The sequence below is a fragment of the Festucalex cinctus genome, chromosome 19, assembly GCF_051991245.1.
Source record: "Festucalex cinctus isolate MCC-2025b chromosome 19, RoL_Fcin_1.0, whole genome shotgun sequence".
Lineage (NCBI taxonomy): Eukaryota > Metazoa > Chordata > Actinopteri > Syngnathiformes > Syngnathidae > Festucalex > Festucalex cinctus.
In genome coordinates this window covers 16,995,595-17,023,588 of record NC_135429.1, presented here as the reverse complement: position 1 = coordinate 17,023,588, position 27,994 = coordinate 16,995,595, and the positions used below count along the sequence as shown (strand labels likewise).

General features: G+C 37.9%; 2 long non-coding RNA genes across 3 annotated transcripts in view; one reads left to right on the top strand and one right to left on the bottom strand.

Moving 5' to 3' along the window:
• LOC144007448 (uncharacterized) overlaps positions 1 to 27,994 on the bottom strand; it is a 224,785-nt gene that overhangs the window by 24,235 nt on the left and 172,556 nt on the right. The window lies entirely within an intron of this gene.
• Positions 4,488 to 7,559, top strand: LOC144007948 (uncharacterized). 2 transcript variants are annotated; one of them, XR_013280470.1, is made up of 4 exons: positions 4,488 to 5,005; positions 5,154 to 5,237; positions 5,789 to 5,990; positions 6,923 to 7,559. It is a non-coding gene; the product is annotated as an uncharacterized LOC144007948 (long non-coding RNA). The 2 variants fall into 2 exon arrangements; XR_013280469.1 differs by having other exon boundaries at positions 4,488 to 5,237.

Sequence of the window (27,994 nt, the reverse complement as noted above, 5' to 3'; positions counted from 1 at the left end):
CCCCGACTTGCATATACCCCAACGTGGCCCGGGTTGCGAGGGCCCTTTATAGCTGCTCGCAGCTCTAGTTATTCTTATTATTATTCTTCTCCGCAAACAATCGCATTTTTGAGACACTAAACGTGACCAAAAACTCACCAAACTTTACACGCACATCAGGCCTGGCGAAAAATTTGATATTTTAAAGTCGCCATACATGATAACAGAAAAATGGTTCCTTAGCGCCCCCTACATAGGTTAAACGGATCCCTGTCCCGCTACGATTGTCCGAAGGCTATGAAAATTGTGTGGCACCTGTAGCACATCCCAATGAACAAAAACCTCTTTGAAGTGTGTACCCTAAAATAGACAGAAAGTGAGGTATGAGTATTTAAATGTCCAATTTTTGCCAATTTTTGCACATTTACAGGGGTCATACTTTTGCCCGCTTCTCCTACACGGTTAACCCGATTGACTTCAAACTTGGGATGTACCATCTCAACACCTGGGACAACATCATTGTGAAAAATGAAAAGTTTTTGATATACTATATGACGGCGGCGGCGCATCAAATTTAGAGTTTAAAAATTCTTACTTCACGAAGCATTGCCGGTTGTACGTTTAATCTAGAGCTACAAAAATTGGTACACATATGTAACAGGCTATGACCTACAAAAAACTATTTTTGAACCATATGCTAAACCTAACAGGAAGTCCACCATTTTGATTTATTTTGGAACGTGTTGCCATTTTTTTGGCCATTTCATTGGGGTCTTATTTTAACGAACTCCTCCTACAGTGTTTATCCGATCATCTTCAAACTTGGTGTGATTCATCTTAAGATGTTGAAGATGAAAAGTTATTGAAAGCTTTGTATTTCGTCGCACGCTGTTGTCATGGCATGCACTGTTTTTAAAGGAAAAAAATATATCCTTCAAGAAGCATTCCCATTTGTACGAAGCAGCTAGAGCTATGAAAATTTGTAGACATATGTAACAGCCCAAGATGTACAAAAAAGTCTCTTGGTGCCCTGTGCTAAACCCAACAGGAAGTCCCCCAGGGGCCGGGCATCACATTTTGAGCTAAAAAACTCCTCTTTAACAAAGCATACCCGGCTGTACGTTTCACATAGAGTTACCAACATTTGTAGAGGTGTATAAAAGCCCTCGAGGTACAAAAAACTCTTTTTGAACCATATGCTAAACCTAACATGACGTCCGCTATTTTGATTTACTTTGGAATGTGTTGCCATTTTTTTTGGCCATTTCATAGGGGTCATATTTTAACAAACTCCTCCTACAGAGTTTATCCGATCATCTTCAAACTTGGTGTGATTCATCTTAAGATGTTGAAAATGAAAAGTTATTGAAAGTTTTTTATTTCGTCACACGCTGTTGTCGTGGCATGCACTTTTTGCAAAGGAAACAAAATCCTTCTTAATGAAGCATTCCCAGTTGTACGAAGCAGCTAGAGCGACGAAAAATTGTAGACATATGTAACAGCCCAGGATGTACAAAAAAGTCTCTTGGTGCCATGTGCTAAACCCAACAGGAAGTCCCCCAGGGGCCGGGCATCACATTTTGAGCTAAAAAACTCCTCTTTAACGAAGCATTCCCGGTTGTACGTTTCACCTAGCGCTATGATAATTTGCAGGCATACATAAGAGCCCGTGATGTACAAAAAAAGTCTCTTGGAACCATGTGCTAAACAAAACAGGAAGTCTGCCATTTTGATTTATGATGGGATTTGTTGCCATTTTTTGTGGCCTTTTTCAGGGGTCATATTTTAACGAACCCCTCCTACAAAATTTATCCGACTGTCTTCAAACTTGGTGTGTTTCATCTTAAGATGTTTAAGATGCAAAGTAATCGAAAGTTTTTTATTTTGTAACACGCTGTTGCCATAGCAATGCATTGTTTGTCAAGTGCTGCTTTTTTTTTTTTTTATACACATGAAAACTCATGAAACTTTGCAAACACATCAGACTTGTCATGAACATGAATTTTCAGAGATTTATTGTGCAATTTGCAATAAATAGCGCCCTCTAGACATTTTTATGAAGCATTTCCGATTGTATGATTATGCTAGACCTACAAAAAAGTATTATGTAGCCATTTGCCAAACCAAAGAGGAAGTCCGCTATTTTGATTTTATTTTGGGAAATATACATCATTTTTGGCCTTTTTCATTAAACTTTGCACAGAAAAGGCATGGAAAAAACTAACATTTTAAATGGTCCTTGTTCCATGTAACAGTTGTCAAGTGCTGCTTTTTTTTTTTATATATACACATGAAAACTCATGAAACTTTGCAAACACATCAGACTTGTCATGAACATGAACTTTCAGAGATTTATTGTGCAATTTGCAATAAATAGCGCCCTCTAGGCATTTTTATGAAGCATTTCCGATTGTATGATTATGCTAGACCTACAAAAAAGTATTATGTAGCCATTTGCCAAACCAAAGAGGAAGTCCGCTATTTTGATTTTATTTTGGGAACTATACATCATTTTTGGCCTTTTTCATTAAACTTTGCACAGACAAGGCATGGAAAAAACTAACATTTTAAATGGTCCTTGTTCCATGTAACAGTACCCCAACGTGCCAGTACCCTGACGTGCAAGTAACCCAACGTTGTGCTCAATAGCGCCCTCTATGCATTTTTATGGAGCATTTCCAATTGTATGATTCAAGCGATACACAACTAAAGATGACTTGACCTAGATTTGTGAAAACTGGGAGGCATACCTATTAGCTTAAGACCTACAAAAAGTATTCTGTAGCCGTATGCTAAACCTAAAAGGAAGTCCGCCATTTTGAATTTATTTTGGGAATTGCGCACCATATTTTGCGTTTTGATTAAACTTTGCACACACAAGGCTTGTCAAAAACATTTTAGATGGTCCTTGTCCTATTTTACAGTACCCCAACGTGCCAGTACCCCGACGTGCAAGTACCCCAACGTGGCCCGGGTTGCGAGGGCCCTTTATAGCTGCTCGCAGCTCTAGTTAGGGCCCGAGCAGCGACCGCTGCGAGGTCCCTATTGTTTTTCAAGGAATTCTTATTATTCTTCTTTTTATTTTTTGTTATTATTCTTTTCCGCAAACAATCACATTTTTGAGACACTAAACGTGAACGAAAACTCACCAAACTTTACACACACGTCAGGCCTGGCGAAAAATTTGATATTTTAAAGTCGCCATAGGTGATAACAGAAAAATGGCTCCATAGCGCCACCTACATAGGTTAAACAGATCCCTGGCCCGCTACGATTGTCCGACGGCTATGAAAATTGTGTGGCACCTGTAGCACATCCAGATGAACAAAAACCTCTTTGATGTGTGTACCCTAAAATAGACAGGAAGTGAGATATGAGTATTTAAATGTCCAATTTTGGCCCATTTTTGCACATTTACAGGGGTCATACTTTTGCCCGCTTCTCCTACACGGTTAACCCGATTGACTTCAAACTTGGGCTGTACCATCTCAACACCTGGGACAACATCATGGTAAAAAATCTAAAGTTTTTGACATACTATATGACGGTGGCGGGGCATCAAATTTACAGTTTCAAAATTCTTACTTAACGAAGCATTGCCGGTGGTACGTTTAATCTAGAGCTACGAAAATTGGTCCACATATGTAACAGACTATGATCTACAAAAAAGCCTGTTGGTGCCATATGCTAAACCTAACAGGAAGTCCGCCAGAGGCGAGGCATCAAATTTTGTGTTTCAAAATTCTAACTTAATGAAGCATTCCCGGCTGTACATTTCACCTAGAGTTACCAATATTTGAAGACATATGTAACAGCCCTCAAGGTACAAAAAACTATTTTTGAACCATATGCTAAACCGAACAGGAAGTCCGCCATTTTGATTTACTTTGGAACGTGTTGCCATTTTTTGGGCCATTTCATAAGGGTCTTATTTTAACGAACTCCTCCTACAGAGTTTATCCGATCATCTCCAAACTTGGTGTGATTCATCTTAAGATGTTGAAGATGAAAAGTTATTGAAAGCTTTTTATTTTGTCGCACGCTGTTGCCGTGGCATGCACAGTTTGCAAAGGAAAAAATTACTTCTTAATGAAGCATTCCCAGTTGTACGAAGCAGCTAGAGCTACGAAAATTTGGAGACAAATGTAACAGCCCACGATGTACAAAAAAGTCTCTTGGTGCCATGTGCTAAACCCAACAGGAAGTCCCGTAGGGGCCGGGCATCACATTTTGAGCTAATTACTCCTCTTTAACGAAGCATTCCCGGTTGTACGTTTCACCTAGCGCTATGATAATTTAGAGGCATACATAAGAGCCCACGATGTACAAAAAAGTCTCTTGGAACCATGTGCTAAACCAAACAGGAAGTCCGCCATTTTGATTTATGATGGGATTTGTAGCCTTTTTTTGTGGCCTTTTTTAGGGGTCATATTTTAACTCCTCCTACAAAATTCATCCGACCGTGTTCAAACTTGGTGTGTTTCATCTTAAGATGTTTAAGATGCAAATTTATCGAAAGTTTTTTATTTTGTCGCACGCTGCTGCTATAGCGATGCATTGGTTGCCAAGTAAAGTGCTGCTTTGTTTTTTTTTATCTATACATGTGTGAAAACTCGTGAAACTTTGCACACACATCAGACTTGTCATTAACATGAATTTTTAGAGATTTCTTGTGCAATTTGCAATAAATCGCACCCTCTATACATTTTTTATGGAGCATTTCCGATTGGATGATTCAAGCGCGAAATAACTAAAGATGACTTGACTTGACCTAGATTTGTGAAAACTCAGAGGCATACCTATTATATTATTATTATTTTTTGTACCTTACAAGATTATCTCTTGTGCCACATTAAACCCCTTTGCAGGCCTGAGCCAAACCACGGTCCATACATTTGATACCACTGCTTTATTTCAATGGTCAAGAACTTCATAACCACACCTACTTATGCTTGTCCTTGCATATATAGTAGACAACAAAGAGCTCTTTCAACAAAAGACATTTCCATCTACAAAGTCATACAAGGTAAGCACTCTATAAATTCTGCAATCACTACACTTCTATTCCTAAATTATCACTTCAAATACCAACAATGGTTAATACAGCTACAAATTTCTTGTATGTTTATGAAGTATGATACTGTATTTATTTCTACTCCTTTGCTTTTCTACAGAACATGAACAAATCACCAAGCAAATTCTCTTTTGATAAAGACCCTCTAATCATCTCCATACGCAAAGATTGCCAACTTTTTTCCGTAAGTATACAATACATAAACTAAACAGGACAACTTTCTCAATCATATACAGTATGCCATACATATATGTATTAAGTTCTCATTTATTAACAGGTTTGTTAAAGGCACCTTTAGTGTGTTTTTCTGTTTGTAATGTTTCTCCACGAGCACGTCTAGCCATTGATATCATGTAGAACACATATGCTAACCTTTTAGAGACAATTGAAGCTTACTTGCACAGTAGCCACTATCTTAACCACTTAATTCACATGTCTACTTGACAACTTATTACATGTAGTGAAATGGTACTTTGTGCGTCTTATGCTTTTTTCTGAATACTGCTTTTCAACTCTTTCCTTAAAACCAATACATGCGGTACTGTTATACTGTATAAATATATATGTCCGTGTGTATATATTTGTATATTCTTTCAAATAAACTCGTTTTGACACACACAGCCATTGAGTAACATGCAACACGACCACAACGTTTTGCACCAACACGTTACCTCTGCTATTTAGAATCATGGAATCTAACATGACTGATTTTCATTGAATGCTTTGTCATTACAGTATGCATGCATTGATCATGCTTCCAGTCGCAATGACTTATACCAGCGCAGCCTTGATCTTCATTCCCAAATGAACCAACTAGTCCATGTGACTCGAGTCAATCGAGCACTTGAAAAACAGATAGACTTCAAAACCAAGCTTGTGAAAGAACTCCAGACTGCATTGGATATAAAGGATGCATGTGATGCATTTGTCCGTGATGGTAAGCTATATGACATGGAAGACACACAAACACTAACACAGCAAGCATCCCCATCCTACACATTGTGTATAATGAATGACATGTTTGACAATGGACATTTTTACATTTTTTTGTTAATGCACGTTCCTTTTTTTCTGTTAGGAATATCTTGAAGGTAACATTGGACTGTTAACTAAAACACTGACTGATTATTGAGCCGCAATTTCTCAATGTATATAATGTGAATACATACTACACTTGATTACTTTCAAATGTGACTGATATCATGTAGCTATGCTGTGATCTTGCCCTCTTTCATCCACTGATAGACACTTCAAAGTTCTTTTTTTTCTGTATCTTCTCAAAATAACTGACATATTCATGGAAAAGATTGTATTTAAATTCTATCATTATTAATTACTATTATTATGTTTATGTCTTTGCCCCTGATTATGATGTTTCTATACCATAGATTTTTTTTAAAACAAATTTTGGACATACTGTGACTTGACCTTTACAATACTAATTTTTACTAAGAAAAAATCAATCACACACCATAATATTTTATACTTATCCTGCATGTATCTGGACACACCATGCCAAATTTTACACTTACATAACCATTTATGTACCTGTCGTATCCTTACTTTTATTCATCATTTCATCACACAATCCTAAAACATTGCTTTTTGACCCAGAGGATTCAACTATACCATTTTTGCGTGTCTTATTACTTACTAGCTATATTATTTATTAACGGGCAAAAACTATGAATATAAGATCACCGTCAAATATTACGTCTGTAATATCCATATACAGTGCATTACATAATATGCATTTGTATTAAGACACTACCATGCTAAAAATATGCACACGACTGTTCTGTAAACTACACCTAAGACAACCAAACTTCACAGATCTAACATGATTCTTCATTCTTTTTTGTTCTACAGATGTATCAAATGCTGCCACACAGACAGAAGAAGCCACTGAGGACATGCACAAAGACGATGATCACAATATAACAGGACAGGTTAACCCCCCTGAAGTTTTAGCCCGCAGGTCAAAGCGTCCTAGGACTAATTCATCCATGGAGGTTACATTATCCTAAGACAGACTATGTGCTAACCCAAACTCTTTGACCCCAAGGGATTCATCTGTCCCAGAAAACTTTTACACTAAAGAGTTTATCTGTCCTAGGGCGCTGTTAACCCCAGGTTAAAGTGTTATTTAATCTGTCCTGTTACAACAGCTATACATAAACAGCTGCATTCCTCTCCTGTTCCATCTCTCGCACTTCTTTCATCTCTTTTTCTCCTCAACTTATACCTATGCTTGCTCATGTGCTTTTTTCCCCTTTAGATGATGTCATTGGTTAGCCTGCTTCAAAGCTACATTTTTTCTTGAATAACTGTCACACATTTACTGTTTGCTGGACCCTACAAAACTGTCACAATACTTCACTATGTCATGAATACATATGTGTTGCACAGCGACACCACATTAAGAGTCATCAAAAAGCTTTTTATTTGATCACACACCATCTCTGTGCCATGCAATGTTTTCAAATAAACAGATGCTGGTTTTGAATATCAAACGAGCGACTTTTCATGAAACTTTGCACACACATCAGAAAGTCCACACTTTTGAATTTATTTTGGGAATTGTGCATCATTTTTGGCCTTTTACTGCACCTTTTTACACACAAGGCACGGCAAATGCATTTCTATTTTCCATGGTCCTTGTCTATTTAACAGTACCCCAACGTGCAAGTCCCCCGACTTGCATATACCCCAACGTGGCCCGGGTTGCGAGGGCCCTTTATAGCTGCTCGCAGCTCTAGTTATTCTTATTATTATTCTTCTCCGCAAACAATCGCATTTTTGAGACACTAAACGTGACCAAAAACTCACCAAACTTTACACGCACATCAGGCCTGGCGAAAAATTTGATATTTTAAAGTCGCCATACATGATAACAGAAAAATGGTTCCTTAGCGCCCCCTACATAGGTTAAACGGATCCCTGTCCCGCTACGATTGTCCGAAGGCTATGAAAATTGTGTGGCACCTGTAGCACATCCCAATGAACAAAAACCTCTTTGAAGTGTGTACCCTAAAATAGACAGAAAGTGAGGTATGAGTATTTAAATGTCCAATTTTTGCCAATTTTTGCACATTTACAGGGGTCATACTTTTGCCCGCTTCTCCTACACGGTTAACCCGATTGACTTCAAACTTGGGATGTACCATCTCAACACCTGGGACAACATCATTGTGAAAAATGAAAAGTTTTTGATATACTATATGACGGCGGCGGCGCATCAAATTTAGAGTTTAAAAATTCTTACTTCACGAAGCATTGCCGGTTGTACGTTTAATCTAGAGCTACAAAAATTGGTACACATATGTAACAGGCTATGACCTACAAAAAACTATTTTTGAACCATATGCTAAACCTAACAGGAAGTCCACCATTTTGATTTATTTTGGAACGTGTTGCCATTTTTTTGGCCATTTCATTGGGGTCTTATTTTAACGAACTCCTCCTACAGTGTTTATCCGATCATCTTCAAACTTGGTGTGATTCATCTTAAGATGTTGAAGATGAAAAGTTATTGAAAGCTTTGTATTTCGTCGCACGCTGTTGTCATGGCATGCACTGTTTTTAAAGGAAAAAAATATATCCTTCAAGAAGCATTCCCATTTGTACGAAGCAGCTAGAGCTATGAAAATTTGTAGACATATGTAACAGCCCAAGATGTACAAAAAAGTCTCTTGGTGCCCTGTGCTAAACCCAACAGGAAGTCCCCCAGGGGCCGGGCATCACATTTTGAGCTAAAAAACTCCTCTTTAACAAAGCATACCCGGCTGTACGTTTCACATAGAGTTACCAACATTTGTAGAGGTGTATAAAAGCCCTCGAGGTACAAAAAACTCTTTTTGAACCATATGCTAAACCTAACATGACGTCCGCTATTTTGATTTACTTTGGAATGTGTTGCCATTTTTTTTGGCCATTTCATAGGGGTCATATTTTAACAAACTCCTCCTACAGAGTTTATCCGATCATCTTCAAACTTGGTGTGATTCATCTTAAGATGTTGAAAATGAAAAGTTATTGAAAGTTTTTTATTTCGTCACACGCTGTTGTCGTGGCATGCACTTTTTGCAAAGGAAACAAAATCCTTCTTAATGAAGCATTCCCAGTTGTACGAAGCAGCTAGAGCGACGAAAAATTGTAGACATATGTAACAGCCCAGGATGTACAAAAAAGTCTCTTGGTGCCATGTGCTAAACCCAACAGGAAGTCCCCCAGGGGCCGGGCATCACATTTTGAGCTAAAAAACTCCTCTTTAACGAAGCATTCCCGGTTGTACGTTTCACCTAGCGCTATGATAATTTGCAGGCATACATAAGAGCCCGTGATGTACAAAAAAAGTCTCTTGGAACCATGTGCTAAACAAAACAGGAAGTCTGCCATTTTGATTTATGATGGGATTTGTTGCCATTTTTTGTGGCCTTTTTCAGGGGTCATATTTTAACGAACCCCTCCTACAAAATTTATCCGACTGTCTTCAAACTTGGTGTGTTTCATCTTAAGATGTTTAAGATGCAAAGTAATCGAAAGTTTTTTATTTTGTAACACGCTGTTGCCATAGCAATGCATTGTTTGTCAAGTGCTGCTTTTTTTTTTTTTATACACATGAAAACTCATGAAACTTTGCAAACACATCAGACTTGTCATGAACATGAATTTTCAGAGATTTATTGTGCAATTTGCAATAAATAGCGCCCTCTAGACATTTTTATGAAGCATTTCCGATTGTATGATTATGCTAGACCTACAAAAAAGTATTATGTAGCCATTTGCCAAACCAAAGAGGAAGTCCGCTATTTTGATTTTATTTTGGGAAATATACATCATTTTTGGCCTTTTTCATTAAACTTTGCACAGAAAAGGCATGGAAAAAACTAACATTTTAAATGGTCCTTGTTCCATGTAACAGTTGTCAAGTGCTGCTTTTTTTTTTTTATATATACACATGAAAACTCATGAAACTTTGCAAACACATCAGACTTGTCATGAACATGAACTTTCAGAGATTTATTGTGCAATTTGCAATAAATAGCGCCCTCTAGGCATTTTTATGAAGCATTTCCGATTGTATGATTATGCTAGACCTACAAAAAAGTATTATGTAGCCATTTGCCAAACCAAAGAGGAAGTCCGCTATTTTGATTTTATTTTGGGAACTATACATCATTTTTGGCCTTTTTCATTAAACTTTGCACAGACAAGGCATGGAAAAAACTAACATTTTAAATGGTCCTTGTTCCATGTAACAGTACCCCAACGTGCCAGTACCCTGACGTGCAAGTAACCCAACGTTGTGCTCAATAGCGCCCTCTATGCATTTTTATGGAGCATTTCCAATTGTATGATTCAAGCGATACACAACTAAAGATGACTTGACCTAGATTTGTGAAAACTGGGAGGCATACCTATTAGCTTAAGACCTACAAAAAGTATTCTGTAGCCGTATGCTAAACCTAAAAGGAAGTCCGCCATTTTGAATTTATTTTGGGAATTGCGCACCATATTTTGCGTTTTGATTAAACTTTGCACACACAAGGCTTGTCAAAAACATTTTAGATGGTCCTTGTCCTATTTTACAGTACCCCAACGTGCCAGTACCCCGACGTGCAAGTACCCCAACGTGGCCCGGGTTGCGAGGGCCCTTTATAGCTGCTCGCAGCTCTAGTTAGGGCCCGAGCAGCGACCGCTGCGAGGTCCCTATTGTTTTTCAAGGAATTCTTATTATTCTTCTTTTTATTTTTTGTTATTATTCTTTTCCGCAAACAATCACATTTTTGAGACACTAAACGTGAACGAAAACTCACCAAACTTTACACACACGTCAGGCCTGGCGAAAAATTTGATATTTTAAAGTCGCCATAGGTGATAACAGAAAAATGGCTCCATAGCGCCACCTACATAGGTTAAACAGATCCCTGGCCCGCTACGATTGTCCGACGGCTATGAAAATTGTGTGGCACCTGTAGCACATCCAGATGAACAAAAACCTCTTTGATGTGTGTACCCTAAAATAGACAGGAAGTGAGATATGAGTATTTAAATGTCCAATTTTGGCCAATTTTTGCACATTTACAGGGGTCATACTTTTGCCTGCTTCTCCCACACGGTTAATCCAATTGACTTCAAACTTGGGATGTACCATCTCAAGACCTGGGACAACACCATGGTAAAAAATCTAAAGTTTTCGACATACTATATGACGGCGGTGGGGCATCAAATTTAGAGTTTCAAAACTCTTACTAAACGTAGTATTGCCGGTTGTATGTTTAACCTAGAGCTACGAAAATTGGTACACATATGTAACAGACTATGACCTACAAAAAAGTCTGTTGGTGCCATATGCTAAACCCAACAGGAAGTCCGCCAGAGGCGGGGCATCAAATTTTGAGTTTCAAAATTCTTACTTAATGAAGCACTCCCGGCTGTACGTTTCACCTAGAGTTACCAAAATTTAAAGACATATGTAACAGCCCTCAAGGTACAAAAAACTCTTTTTGAACCATATGCTAAACCTAACAGAAAGTCCACCATTTTGATTTACTTTGGAACGTGTTCCCATTTTTTTGGCCATTTCATAGGGGTCCTATTTTAACGAACTCCTCTTACAGAGTTTATCCGATCATCTTCAAACTTGGTGTGATTCATCTTAAAATGTTGAAGATGAAAAGTTATTGAAAGCTTTTTATTTCGCTGCACGCTGTTGTCGTGGCATGCACTTGTTTGCAAAGGCAAAAAATTCTTCTTAATGAAGAATTCTCAGTTGTACGAAGCAGCTAGAGCTACGAAAATTTGTAGACATATGTAACAGCCCACGATGTACAAAAAAGTCTCTTGCTGCTTTGTGCTAAACCCAACAGGAAGTCCCGCAAGGGCCGGGCATCACTTTTTGAGCTAAAAAACTCCTCTTTAACGAAGCATTCCCGGTTGTACCTTTCACCTAGCGCTATGATAATTTGGAGGCATACATAAGAGCCCACGATGTACAAAAAAGTCTTTTAGAACCATATGCTAAGCCAAACAGGAAGTCCGGCATTTTGATTTACTTTGCTATTTGTAGCCATTTTTTGGGGGCCTTTTATAGGCCTCATATTTTCTACAAAACTTATCAGATTGTCTTCATTCTTTGGCATGTTTCATCTGAAGTATTGCCGGTTATACGTTTAATCTAGAGCTACGAAAATTGGTACACATATGTAACAGACTATGATCTACAAAAAAGCCTGTTGGTGCCATATGCTAAACCTAACAGGAAGTCCGCCAGAGGCAGGGCATCAAATTTTGCATTTCAAAATTTTTACTTAATGAAGCATTTCCGGCTGTACGTTTCACCTAGAGTGACCAAAATTTGAAGACATATGTAACAGCCCTCGAGGTACAAAAAACTCTTTTTGAACCATATGCTAAACCTAACAGGAAGTCTGCCATTTTGATTTACTTTGGAACATGTTGCCATTTTTTTGGCCATTTCATAGGGGTCTTATTTTAACGAACTCCTCCTACAGAGTTTATCCGATCATCTTCAAACTTGGTGTGATTCATCTTAAGATGTTGACGATGAAAAGTTATTGAAAGCTTTTTATTTCGTCGCACGCTGTTGTCGTGGCATGCACTGTTGGCAAAGGAAAAAAAAATCCTTCTTAATGCAGCGTTCCCAGTTGGACGAAGCAGCTCGAGCTACAAAAATTTGTAGACATATGTACACATTTGTCCACATATATATATTTACATATGCATGTAAAAAAAATATGTCAGGCTAAACTAAATGGTTGATTAGGCCCCACACATTTTCACCTTACCATACCCGGCCCTCTTTGCAAAAGGTTTGAACACTCCTGGCCTAAACCTAGGTGTATACTCAAACTATGCACGCACATAAAGCCTGGAACAAAATGTGTAATTTAGAGGGTTCTTGTTTTGTTTTTTGTATTCCTTATATTTCATGTCATTATACTTGACACACTATTTTTACTACTCACTGAATCAGTTATAAGAACATTTAATTGATACAATCCAATCACATCCTAGAGAATTGAAAACACATTCAATCATGAGGTTGTTAAGACACATTTACTTCTGCAGCACTTAACCACAAACAAGTTGCGACATCCCCTGATCTAACCCTCCAACCGGGCAAGGAAAAACTTTCAGGGGTCATATTTTAACGAACCCCTCCTACAAAATTTATCCGACTGTCTTCAAACTTGGTGTGTTTCATCTTAAGATGTTTAAGATGCAAAGTAATCTAAAGTTTTTTATTTTGTAACACGCTGTTGCCATAGCAATGCATTGTTTGTCAAGTGCTGCTTTTTTTTTTTTTATACACATGAAAACTCATGAAACTTTGCAAACACATCAGACTTGTCATGAACATGAATTTTCAGAGATTTATTGTGCAATTTGCAATAAATAGCGCCCTCTAGACATTTTTATGAAGCATTTCCGATTGTATGATTATGCTAGACCTACAAAAAAGTATTATGTAGCCATTTGCCAAACCAAAGAGGAAGTCCGCTATTTTGATTTTATTTGGGGAATTATACATCATTTTTGGCCTTTTTCATTCAACTTTGCACAGACAAGGCATGGAAAAAACTAACATTTTAAATGGTCCTTGTTCCATGTAACAGTTGTCAAGTGCTGCTTTTTTTTTTTTTATACACATGAAAACTCATGAAACTTTGCAAACACATCAGACTTGTCATGAACATGAATTTTCAGAGATTTATTGTGCAATTTGCAATAAATAGCGCCCTCTAGACATTTTTATGAAGCATTTCCGATTGTATGATTATGCTAGACCTACAAAAAAGTATTATGTAGCCATTTGCCAAACCAAAGAGGAAGTCCGCTATTTTGATTTTATTTTGGGAATTATACATAATTTTTGGCCTTCTTCATTAAACTTTGCACAGACAAGGCATGGAAAAAACTAACATTTTAAATGGTCCTTGTTCCATGTAACAGTACCCCAACGTGCCAGTACCCTGACGTGCAAGTAACCCAACGTTGTGCTCAATAGCGCCCTCTATGCATTTTTATGGAGCATTTCCAATTGTATGATTCAAGCGATACACAACTAAAGATGACTTGACCTAGATTTGTGAAAACTGGGAGGCATACCTATTAGCTTAAGACCTACAAAAAGTATTCTGTAGCCGTATGCTAAACCTAAAAGGAAGTCCGCCATTTTGAATTTATTTTGGGAATTGCGCACCATATTTTGCGTTTTGATTAAACTTTGCACACACAAGGCTTGTCAAAAACATTTTAGATGGTCCTTGTCCTATTTTACAGTACCCCAACGTGCCAGTACCCCGACGTGCAAGTACCCCAACGTGGCCCGGGTTGCGAGGGCCCTTTATAGCTGCTCGCAGCTCTAGTTCTTATTATTATTCTTCTCCGCAAACGATCACATTTTTGAGACACTAAACGTGACCGAAAACTCACCAAACTTTACACGCACATCAGGCCTGGCGAAAAATTTGATATTTTAAAGTCGCCATACATGATAACAGAAAAATGGCTCCTTAGCGCCCCCTACATAGGTTAAACGGATCCCTGTCCCGCTACGATTGTCCGACGGCTATGAAAATTGTGTGGCACCTGTAGCACATCCCAATGAACAAAAACCTCTTTGAAGTGTGTACCCTAAAATAGACAGAAAGTGAGGTATGAGTATTTAAATGTCCAATTTTTGCCAATTTTTGCACATTTACAGGGGTCATACTTTTGCCCGCTTCTCCTACACGGTTAACCCGATTGACTTCAAACTTGGGATGGACCATCTCAACACCTGGGACAACATCATTGTGAAAAATGAAAAGTTTTTGATATACTATATGACGGCGGCGGCGCATCAAATTTAGAGTTTAAAAATTCTTACTTCACGAGGCATTGCCGGTTGTACGTTTAATCTAGAGCTACGAAAATTGGTACACATATGTAACAGACTATGACCTACAAAAAACTCTTTTTGAACCATATGCTAAACCTAACAGGAAGTCCACCATTTTGATTTATTTTGGAACGTGTTGCCATTTTTTTGGCCATTTCATTGGGGTCTTATTTTAACGAACTCCTCCTACAGTGTTTATCCGATCATCTTCAAACTTGGTGTGATTCATCTTAAGATGTTGAAGATGAAAAGTTATTGAAAGCTTTGTATTTCGTCGGACGCTGTTGTCATGGCATGCACTGTTTTTAAAGGAAAAAAAAATATCCTTAAAGAAGCATTGCCAGTTGTACGAAGCAGCTAGAGCTACGAAAATTTGTAGACATATGTAACAGCCCAAGATGTACAAAAAAGTCTCTTGGTGGCCTGTGCTAAACCCAACAGGAAGTCCCCCAGGGGCCGGGCATCACATTTTGAGCTAAAAAACTCCTCTTTAACAAAGCATACCCGGCTGTACGTTTCACATAGAGTTACCAATATTTGTAGAGGTATATAACAGCCCTCGAGGTACAAAAAACTCTTTTTGAACCATATGCTAAACCTAACAGGACGTCCGCCATTTTGATTTACTTTGGAACGTGTTGCCATTTTTTTTGGCCATTTCATAGGGATCATATTTTAACAAACTCCTCCTACAGAGTTTATCCGATCATCTTCAAACTTGGTGTGATTCATCTTAAGATGTTGAAAATGAAAAGTTATTGAAAGTTTTTTATTTCGTCACACGCTGTTGTCGTGGCATGCACTTGTTTGCAAAGGAAAAAAATCCTTCTTAATGAAGCATTCCCAGTTGTACGAAGCAGCTAGAGCGACGAAAAATTGTAGACATATGTAACAGCCCAGGATGTACAAAAAAGTCTCTTGGTGCCATGTGCTAAACCCAACAGGAAGTCCCCCAGGGGCCGGGCATCACATTTTGAGCTAAAAAACTCCTCTTTAACGAAGCATTCCCGGTTGTACGTTTCACCTAGCGCTATGATAATTTGCAGGCATACATAAGAGCCCATGATGTACAAAAAAGTCTCTTGGAACCATGTGCTAAACCAAACAGGAAGTCTGCCATTTTGATTTATGATGGGATTTGTTGCCATTTTTTGTGGCCTTTTTCAGGGGTCATATTTTAACGAACCCCTCCTACAAAATTTATCCGACTGTCTTCAAACTTGGTGTGTTTCATCTTAAGACGTTTAAGATGCAAAGTAATCGAAAGTTTTTTATTTTGTCACACGCTGTTGACATAGCAATGCATCGAATTGCACACCATATTTTGCGTTTTGATTAAACAGACAAAGCATTCCCGGTTGTACGTTTCACCTAAAGCTATGATAATTTGCAGGCAAACATAAGAGCTCAGGATGTACAAAAAAAGTCTCTTGGAGCCATATGCTAAACCAATCAGGAAGTCCACCATTTTGATTTACGTTGGGATTTGTAGCCATTTTTTGTGGCCTTTTTTAGGGGTCATATTTTAACGAACTCCTCCTACAAAATTTATCCGACTGTCTTTAAACTTGGTGTGCTTCATCTTAAGATGCTTAAGATGCAAAGTTATCGAAAGTTATTTATTTTGTCGCACGCCGTTGTCATGGCGATGCATTGTTTGCCAAGTAAAATGCTGCTTTTTTGTTTTGGTCTAAACATGTGCAAAAACTCATGAAACTTTACACACACATCAGGCTTGTCATCAGCATGAATATTTTAGAGATTTATTATTCAATTTGCAATAAATGGTTCAATAGCGCCCTCTAGACATTTTTATGAAGCTTTTGCAAATGTTTTGTGTTTTATGATTCAGCTAGATTTGTAAAAATTGGGATACCTATCAGCCTAAGACTTACAAAAAGGTTTCTAAAGCCATATGCTGAATCAAAAAGGAAGTCTGCCATTTTGATTTACTTTGGTATTTGTAGCCATTTTTTGGGGCCTTTTATAGGGGTCATATTTTCAACAGAACTTATCAGATCGTCTTCATTCATTGGCGTGTTTCATCTTAAGATATTTATTGAATTTTTTTATTTTGTCACACTCCTTTGCTGTAGCCATGCATTGTTTGTGAAGAAAAATGCTTTTTTGAGAGTCTAAATATGGGTGAAAACTCACAAAACTTTGCACACACACCAGACCTGTCTGGAACATGAATATTTTATTTAGAGATTTGTTGTGCAATTTGTAATAAATGGCTCAATAGCGCCCTCTAGACATTTTTATGAAGTCTTTCCGATTATATGATTCAGCTAGATGTGTGAATATTGGCAGGCATGCCGAATATATCCAAAAAGTATTCTATATAGCCATGTGCCAATCCATTTTGATTTTATTTTGTTAATTGTGCATCGTTTTTGGCCTTTCCATGAAACTTTAAAACACAAAGCATGGCAAAAACGTTTACAATTTAGATGGTTTCCTATTTGACAGTACCCCAACATGCCAGTACCCCGACGTGCAAATACCCCAACGTGGCCCGGGTTGCGAGGGCCCTTTATAGCTGCTCGCAGCTCTAGTTCTTCTTTTTATTTTTTGTTATTATTCTTTTCCGCAAACAATCACATTTTTGAGACACTAAACGTGAACGAAAACTCACCAAACTTTACACACACGTCAGGCCTGGCGAAAAATTTGATATTTTAAAGTCGCCATAGGTGATAACAGAAAAATGGCTCCATAGCGCCACCTACATAGGTTAAACAGATCCCTGGCCCGCTACGATTGTCCGACGGCTATGAAAATTGTGTGGCACCTGTAGCACATCCAGATGAACAAAAACCTCTTTGATGTGTGTACCCTAAAATAGACAGGAAGTGAGATATGAGTATTTAAATGTCCAATTTTGGCCAATTTTTGCACATTTACAGGGGTCATACTTTTGCCTGCTTCTCCTACACGGTTAATCCAATTGACTTCAAACTTGGGATGTACCATCTCAAGACCTGGGACAACACCATGGTAAAAAATCTAAAGTTTTCGACATACTATATGACGGCGGTGGGGCATCAAATTTAGAGTTTCAAAACTCTTACTAAACGTAGTATTGCCGGTTGTATGTTTAACCTAGAGCTACGAAAATTGGTACACATATGTAACAGACTATGACCTACCAAAAAGTCTGTTGGTGCCATATGCTAAACCCAACAGGAAGTCCGCCAGAGGCGGGGCATCAAATTTTGAGTTTCAAAATTCTTACTTAATGAAGCATTCCCGGCTGTACGTTTCACCTAGAGTTACCAAAATTTAAAGACATATGTAACAGCCCTCAAGGTACAAAAAACTCTTTTTGAACCATATGCTAAGCCAAACAGGAAGTCCGGCATTTTGATTTACTTTGCTATTTGTAGCCATTTTTTGGGGGCCTTTTATAGGCCTCATATTTTCTACAAAACTTATCAGATTGTCTTCATTCTTTGGCATGTTTCATCTGAAGTATTGCCGGTTATACGTTTAATCTAGAGCTACGAAAATTGGTACACATATGTAACAGACTATGATCTACAAAAAAGCCTGTTGGTGCCATATGCTAAACCTAACAGGAAGTCCGCCAGAGGCAGGGCATCAAATTTTGCATTTCAAAATTTTTACTTAATGAAGCATTTCCGGCTGTACGTTTCACCTAGAGTGACCAAAATTTGAAGACATATGTAACAGCCCTCGAGGTACAAAAAACTCCTTTTGGACCATATGCTAAACCTAACAGGAAGTCTGCCATTTTGATTTACTTTGGAACATGTTGCCATTTTTTTGGCCATTTCATAGGGGTCTTATTTTAACGAACTCCTCCTACAGAGTTTATCCGATCATCTTCAAACTTGGTGTGATTCATCTTAAGATGTTGACGATGAAAAGTTATTGAAAGCTTTTTATTTCGTCGCACGCTGTTGTCGTGGCATGCACTTTTTGCAAAGGAAAAAAATCCTTCTTAATGAAGCATTCCCAGTTGTACGAAGCAGCTAGAGCGACGAAAAATTGTAGACATATGTAACAGCCCAGGATGTACAAAAAAGTCTCTTGGTGCCATGTGCTAAACCCAACAGGAAGTCCCCCAGGGGCCGGGCATCACATTTTGAGCTAAAAAACTCCTCTTTAACGAAGCATTCCCGGTTGTACGTTTCACCTAGCGCTATGATAATTTGCAGGCATACATAAGAGCCCATGATGTACAAAAAAGTCTCTTGGAACCATGTGCTAAACCAAACAGGAAGTCTGCCATTTTGATTTATGATGGGATTTGTTGCCATTTTTTGTGGCCTTTTTCAGGGGTCATATTTTAACGAACCCCTCCTACAAAATTTATCCGACTGTCTTCAAACTTGGTGTGTTTCATCTTAAGATGTTTAAGATGCAAAGTAATCGAAAGTTTTTTATTTTGTAACACGCTGTTGCCATAGCAATGCATTGTTTGTCAAGTGCTGTTTTTTTTTTTTTTTTTTATACACATGAAAACTCATGAAACTTTGCAAACACATCAGACTTGTCATGAACATGAATTTTCAGAGATTTATTGTGCAATTTGCAATAAATAGCGCCCTCTAGACATTTTTATGAAGCATTTCCGATTGTATGATTATGCTAGACCTACAAAAAAGTATTATGTAGCCATTTGCCAAACCAAAGAGGAAGTCCGCTATTTTGATTTTTTTTGGGAATTATACATCATTTTTGGCCTTTTTCATTAAACTTTGCACAGACAAGGCATGGAAAAAACTAACATTTTAAATGGTCCTTGTTCCATGTAACAGTACCCCAACGTGCCAGTATCCTGACGTGCAAGTAACCCAACGTTGTGCTCAATAGCGCCCTCTATGCATTTTTATGGAGCATTTCCAATTGTATGATTCAAGCGATACACAACTAAAGATGACTTGACCTAGATTTGTGAAAACTGGGAGGCATACCTATTAGCTTAAGACCTACAAAAAGTATTCTGTAGCCGTATGCTAAACCTAAAAGGAAGTCCGCCATTTTGAATTTATTTTGGGAATTGCGCACCATATTTTGCGTTTTGATTCAACTTTGCACACACAAGGCTTGTCAAAAACATTTTAGATGGTGCTTGTCCTATTTGACAGTACCCCAACGTGCCAGTACCCCGACGTGCAAGTACCCCAACGTGGCCCGGGTTGCGAGGGCCCTTTATAGCTGCTCGCAGCTCTAGTTATTATTATTATTATTGTTAAAGCTCACTTAAAATGAGGATCTTTAAATATATTGTGTGTGGAAAAATGTTAAATGTTTTGACTGTGGTGGGAGGTCACTGCCTCCGATCACTTTTGTATAGGAATGGGATATATGCCACGGAAGAGGTGGGACTTCGGACTTCCAGAATTTTGCACTTGAGTTTGGTCCGTGTTGCGAACGCGCAACCGAGGGGCACAAAGTACTTAATTACTTACTCGATTCCTCAATCTTTACTCCATTTCTTATTTAATTTCCCACTCTTTACACCATTGCTATTCAGTTCTACACTCCCAAATTCATTGCTTACTTAATTCTTCTCACTTTACTCCATTGCTTACCCGATTACTTGCTAGTTTCTTCATTGCTTACTTGACTTCTTTGTTTTCTTGCTGATTTTTTTTTTTTATTTTTTTTTTTATTTTGTGCTATTTTTCTTCCTTCAACTGCTTCAAGATTTCTGGGTGAATTCAAACCATTACAACTTTAGCATGTTCAGCAAATTCCAGGTCATTTTATATCATTCCATGTCATTCAATATCATTCAATATTATTCAATATCATTCACCATCATTCAGTATCATTCAATATCATTCAACATCATTCAATATCATTCAGTATCATTCAACATTATTCAACATCATTCAGTATCATTCAACATCCTTCAATATCATTCAACATAATTCAACATTATTCAGTATCATTCAGTACCATACAACATCATTCAATATCATTCAACATCATGAAACATCATTCAATATCATTCATCATTCAATATCATTCAACATTATTAAATATCATTCAGTATCTTTAAGTATGATTCAACGTCATTCATCATTCAATATCATTCAACATTATTAAATATCATTCAGTATCTTTAAGTATGATTCAACATTCAATATCATTCAACATTATTAAATATCATTTAGTATCTTTAAGTATGATTCAACATCATTACACAGGTTTTCCTTCAGCTCTCGAGCCTTCACACGCCATTTCCCCAGAAATGGCATTTCTAGTATGATATTGAAATGTATATTTGCAGATCCCAAAGATTCTGGCTGGCATGAAGTTGATGAATTTGGCTGTCAGCCAACCATCTTCCCCTTTGCTGCAAAACCAGGACCAAGGGATGCTGCAGCAGAGCTGAATTCCCACCTGCCAGCTGACATCCTGGAGCTCTTCATCACGGATGAACTTCTCCAGCACATCGTTCATCCTTCCAACCTCTACGCAAATCAGTCCATGCAGAAGCAGACTGACAAAAACAAACTTTTTTTTTTTAGATGAAAGATGAGACTTCAATCTTTCATTTGGTAGTATCCGCGTTTCCATAGTCCTAACACAACATTTTCTGTGGAGCTTGAAAGATCGGTAAAATTCTGTAAATCAGCTGGCACTATGGGGTTACCTTTTCCGAAAGTGGCTGGCAGTCAAAGAGTTAATTCCTCTATTGTTTGTTCCGCTATTCCAGTGTGTACACTTGAGTCGACTCGTGCATGCTGAAAACTAAGGGCGGGAAACTCTGAAATTAGGCCGATTCGATATGTATCTCGATACGCAGGTTGCGATTCGACTGAAAAACGATTATCTTTCAGAACAGAATGGTTCGATTCGGTTCGATTAAGTTTGGGAACGATACAATTTTCGATTCGATACGATTAATTTCAATATTCACAACTTATAGTGACATTTGTTGCTTATAAACATTAATCTTAAAACACCACACATTTTTACAGTATCTACAAATGTGAACAACAACAAATATGTCTTCAATATTTTTATATTTTGAATCAATTATTTAAATATACCGCAACAAAGGGCTGGGCGATATGACTGAAAAATGTATCAGTTTAAATATTTATTAGTAGTTATTGACAGTTATAATTTGTTTTGTTTTTTTGTGTTTTTTTCTCTCTTCAAAATAAGGATCAGGAAAACAAAAGGTTGATAATTTAATGTTAAATATAAATATTTAACCTTTAGACAGACACCAACACAATTAAACAGAATATGTGCACATTGTGAAGTATTTCAGAAACATAAATTTAAAAGAAAAAAAAAAAAGAAAAAGAAAAAAAAAAAAAAAAAAAAAAAAAAGAAACATAAATTTAAGACATGAAATAAACCTACCGTCCAGCCAAAAGAAATATGAAGCCACCTTATGGAACAATAATTCTATCAAACACATTTTAACAACTTAATATATGCAAAAATATTTCCAAAAGTTCATTTCCCTTTTTAATCAACAGTTTTTGTTTTTCTTTTGCCATGACATTCATTTTTGGTTAATGTATGAAATCTTTTTTGTTTTTTTTATCTGAGACACGATGATGACCACAGAATCACTACTGTTTATATTTTGTTTTTTGGGCTGTCGTTCATTTTGCGTTTGATGACGTAATCGCGGGCACGTCTCAGTTCTCCGATCTGCTGCTCATGCTAGTTTTGTACATTGACAGGGAGCCACAAACTGAGAAATTAGATACTTGCAGTGTGCTTTTAGCATAGCTGGTGTGTTGGCTGTGGGACATACCTGTGTCGTTTGAATCCATGCATTGGATCGTCACGGGAGTTATCATCGCGCGCAGTACCAACCGGGACATACAAGTGCACCGAGAGGACTCGATAGCAATGGGAAATACCGAGATGTACGGCACCGGCTTCTGCTAACTGTCTCCACTGTTGCATGTTGTCAGAACTCTTGCTATTGTTATGAAAACCATAAAGCCTCATTCGCAACCGATTCACAGCCACGCGATATCCGGTCCACTACTGAAAACGTGACTTGTCTGACGTCACTCCCCCTGGCGAGAGGGCGGAGACGACCTCATCCCATAATGCTTCACGGACCAGGATGGAAATATATATATATTTTTTTTTTTACCACTTTTATGGTCCATAATGTACACTTTTTTTTGTTGCGTTGTGTGCCTGTTGGTTAATAAAACTAGTAGTAAAAGTATCATCACTTTTGTTTTGAATGTGCAAACCATTCACGACCAGACCATGGCTGAATTCAGTGTGGTGATCAATGACTTCCGCCTCATCTTCATAGTTAGCGGCAGTTGTTTATTGATATTTTGCCTTCTTCATCAAAATGTGGAGTAACGCATTGAATCTCTGGACAGTAACTTTAATCAGACTACTTTGTAGAATAAAGTAACGCGTTAGACTAATAGTTACTTTGGAAAGCAATTTTTTTGAGTAACACGTAATTTTTTTGAGTACAGGCAACACTGCCTCTTACTGACTCAAATTAATACTGTGTATCATATACATCCAAAAACCATAACAATGGAAAAATTATGTTAAGATCTCTTATAGCCCTTAAGAACTACATTTAGTTATTAAATTCTATGTTATAACACCTTCTTCTTCCTAAAGTTACTTTTTTTTTTTTCCAGCTGGCGGGCAGAATTTCCAGTCCTCAAAAAAAGATCTTAGGCTCACTCTAGGGAGCCTGTGCCATGGCCATGGTCTTTCTGGAGTCCACCACACCCGCTGGAATCCTTCGGCATCTTGGCATCCGGCCACCGGGTGTCACGTGACGAACTAGTTCGTCCGCGGATTGCAAAGAGTTAACAAACTTGGCAATAAAAAAAGAGAATTCAACTCACATTGTACTGCAACTTCTTTAGTGATAAATAATTTTATGGTCCACAGTTGTTTTTGTCTATGTGTGACTGCTTGGGTCTGTTAACTGCATACTGTGTATTGCTACAATTCATCATTCATTTGCGTGTTGGATTAGGGCTGTACGATATGGACAAAATTTCCTTTCATTTTTGCCAGACATCTCTATTCTTTGATCTTTGACTCAGCATGAGACTTCACATCATTTTACTTTTTTTATGGTGCCTTCTGTATTTTGTGTTATTTTATTTCTATACTGATAAAGATTTTTTTTTTTTTTTTTAGTATTTTACTTGCGTGTATACTTATCTACTTATATTTACTCAAATTAATTTTATTTCGTGTTATTTTTAGGGCTGTCAAAGTTAAGGCGTTAACAGATTAATTAATCACAGAAAATTGTCGCATTAATCACGTATTAACGCAGATTAATCGCACTATTTTTTTTTGACCGCACTTGAGCCTTGAACGTACATTGAAGGCTGCGCAGGTCTGTGATTAGGTCAATGCACAGCATTTCCTACGCCTGTTGTTCCAAAATGAACGGGGTAACTCCAGTTGGTATGCTCGGTGGTAAATTTCGCTTTAAAAAACACCCCAACGGGACTTTAGATAAAACAAAAGTAATTTCCGTTTAATTAATAATTTCATTGATGTAAAAACAGCTACAACATAACCAAGCTCTGTGGAAGACCTCATGGTCTCCCAAAACCATGAGTGTTGCCCAGAGCAAAATCAAAATTTTCCTTGAATATGTGGTAGGTTAGAGCTATGGGTAATTTTAATGAATTTATGCAGGTGTTGGCTACTGAAAAAAAATGATTTATGGTCTTCATCATCTGCATGAATGAATGTGACTAATTGTGATGGGGAAAAGCCAATGGGCGGAAGAACTGACGCACCAGTTGCGAATGATAGAATCTGCCCTAATTTGGATGGGCCCTCTTCATCTGTTGAAACAAAAACAAAAAAAATATTAGTAGTAGACTGCACAGTTTATGTAGGCTATTTGCAATTTCCAAAGAAAAGAATATCAGATGATGTGGCGTAAATATTTAAATAATTCATTGTTCGTTTATTTACACACAATGCTCCAAAAAAACAACAAAAAAACAACAACAACAAAACAATACAAATATGGCAGTAAAAAAAAATTAAAGTAAACACATGAAGATGTGTTGAAAACCCATTACGGGCTTTAGGATATCTCTTATCTTTCAATTGTGGACCCAAGAACATAGGAGGGGAAGAAGGTGTACTAAACAAAGTTGTACAAGTTTATTAAATAAAATTGCTGTTGGAAACACTAAACTAAAAGCCAAATATTGTAAATACTATAACTCAAAGTATCAACAAAACACAAGGAAACACAACACACGTGACAATGATTCAACAAGGCTGAAAGTAAATATAAAGCCAACTGACAAGACTGTTAAGATTCCCACCCTTTTTTTTTGTACTTCAATAAATTGACAGTATATTTATTAAACCTCCATTTATTTTCTACTTATACAATACATACAATGAAAAACTAAGTTTGTATATTAATAAACAAAACAATTATACACTAAATACAGCACTAATGTAACAGTGCCAAACCACTTGTCTGTGGCACAGTACTATATTTGTAACACTACTTTTGGCCCAAACCTGTATGTCTATTTTCCATATATTGAAATGCACAGCGTATTGGTAAATTTCTGGAACAACTGCAATTCATGTAGCTCATTATATTCTAACAGCATTTTTTTTTTCCAAGTTAATTTGTTCATTTCATGTAGAGTTTTATTTTACTTTATTTTATTTATTCATTTTCATGTACTGTACCTTACATTCATTGGCCAATGAAGAATTCCTTGTCATTGCAAGCATTTACAATAATTCTCCAGGCTTTTGATGTTTTACATTTCTGGACATGTAAAATAGTGAGAGGTTAGGTGTCGAATGAACACTGCATGTTGACGCCAAAGGAAATAGTATTTTTTAGTTATTGAAAATGTACAAATTAACACACAACAATATACACGTTATACAAACTACAACAAACCAGTGTCATACATGGAGTAATTATATGCCAGGTAAAGAACCTTTGTATTGTCCGAGGATATGGGAAAGTGTCATGGTTCCGGTGCGGGGTGGGGACCCAAATGCAGAAAAACAGAATGAATGAGTTGGCAAAGTTTTATTACAATAGTGGACGGCCAGAAAGAGGTTGCAGTCCGTTTGGTGCTGGTTCTGGTTGGCAAGATGTGTGTCAAGGTCAGGGTCTGCGGGCGGGACGACAGGCTGAAAAGGAGTACGGAAATGCGAGTCAGGAAAGGTAAGCAAAAGTTGATTTCAAGTTTCAAGGTTCAAGGTCTAGCTGGATGTACAAACTCGTTCAGGAGTTGTGACGATCTGGCGGTGTGGTGGAGTCAGAGGCTGGCTTAAGTAGGCTGCTGATTAATTGGACACACCTGCTGCTTGACTCCAATGCACCACACCTGGAAGACACACACACACTCAGCGGGCTGGGCCCACAGGCCTGACAGAAAGTGTCACTTATTTGCCACAAGTCCACCAAGGTACTGCAGTCTGGGATCCAGGTACAGGAAAATCATGGTGGTGCTGAGTATTTCTTGGTGTCAGTCTATCAGCTGGACTTGGATATCTTCATGTTCCTCCAAGGTCATTTCCTGTACGAGTCTCTGCAAGAAGGTAACGATTGTATGTCAGATGAGGTACCAAACAATGAACTGAAAGTCACTGAGCCAATGAAGTACACATTACATGAGCAAGACTATTTGTGAAAGCCATGTAAATTCCTGCACATCGAAGTACAAGGAAGCTGTTGTATCTTCAATCAAAACTAATTAAGTTGCTTAGTGATATTTATTAGGTACAATTGTTCAACATGGTGACAAATCGATATCTGAGTAAAGGTTTCAAATGTTTTTGAAGCAGCACTTTTCTGAGTGGTTAGTAGCAACAAGACACGGGGGGATTTACGAGTCTAAGTTGCCGATGTGTAGTTCAGTTCACATCATTATTTTGTACGATATACTAAACAAATCAGCAAACGATGTAATCTAAATACCACATATTCCAAGCAAAGGTATGTTTTGAGCCATTCACATGCATGCTCGAATGGATTATTTTCAGTGTTGCCGGTAACGCGTTAGTCAAGAAAGTTGCTTTCTAAAGTAACTAATAGTCTAACGCGTTACTTTATTCTACAAAGTAGTCTGATTAAAGTTACTGTCCAGAGAATCAATGCGTTACTCCACATTTTCATGAAGAAGGCAAACTATCTCACTGTTGTAACAGTCACAAACAACTACTGCTAACTACGAAGATGAGGCAGAAGTCATTGATCACCACACTGAATTCAGCCATGGTCTGGTCATGAATGGTTTGCACATTCAAAACAAAAGTGATGATACTTTTACTACTAGTTTTATTAACCAACAGGCACACAACACAACAAAAAAAGTGTGCATTATGGACCATAAAAGTGGTAAAAAAAAATAATTTATTTCCATCCTCAACTGGTCCGTGAAGCATTATGGGATGAGGTCGTCTCCGCCCTCTCGCCAGGGGGAGTGACGTCAGACAAGTTACGTTTTCAGTAGGGGTGGAACAAAAAAACGATTCGACCGAACCATCGTTCGTCAAGGGGAGCTAAACGACCGTATCGGTTGCGAGTGAGGCTTTATGGTTTTCATAACAATAGCAAGAGTTCTGCGCCGTGCTCTACTTGTTTTGTTTACATTTCAGTAGCATCACCATTCAAGCTACTTCCGTGTTTCCGTGCTCGCGACACGGCGCGCGGCGCGCGCGCGCAACGAGTGACAACATACAAATGGAGACAGTTAGCAGAAGCCGGTGCCGTACATCTCGGTATTTCCCATGGCTATCGAGTCCTCTCGGTGCACTTGTATGTCCCGGGCCGGCGTTGGTACTGCGCGCGAGCCAAAAAGAATAACTCCCGTGACGATCCAATGCATGGATTCAAACGACACAGGTATGTCCCACAGCCAACACACCAGCTAAGCTAAAAGCACACTGCAAGTATCTCATTTCTCAGTTTGTGGCTCCCTGTCAATGTCTACAACTAGCATGAGCAGCAGATAGGAGAACTGAGACGTGCCCGCGATTACGACAGCCCAAAAAACAAAATATAAACAGTAGTG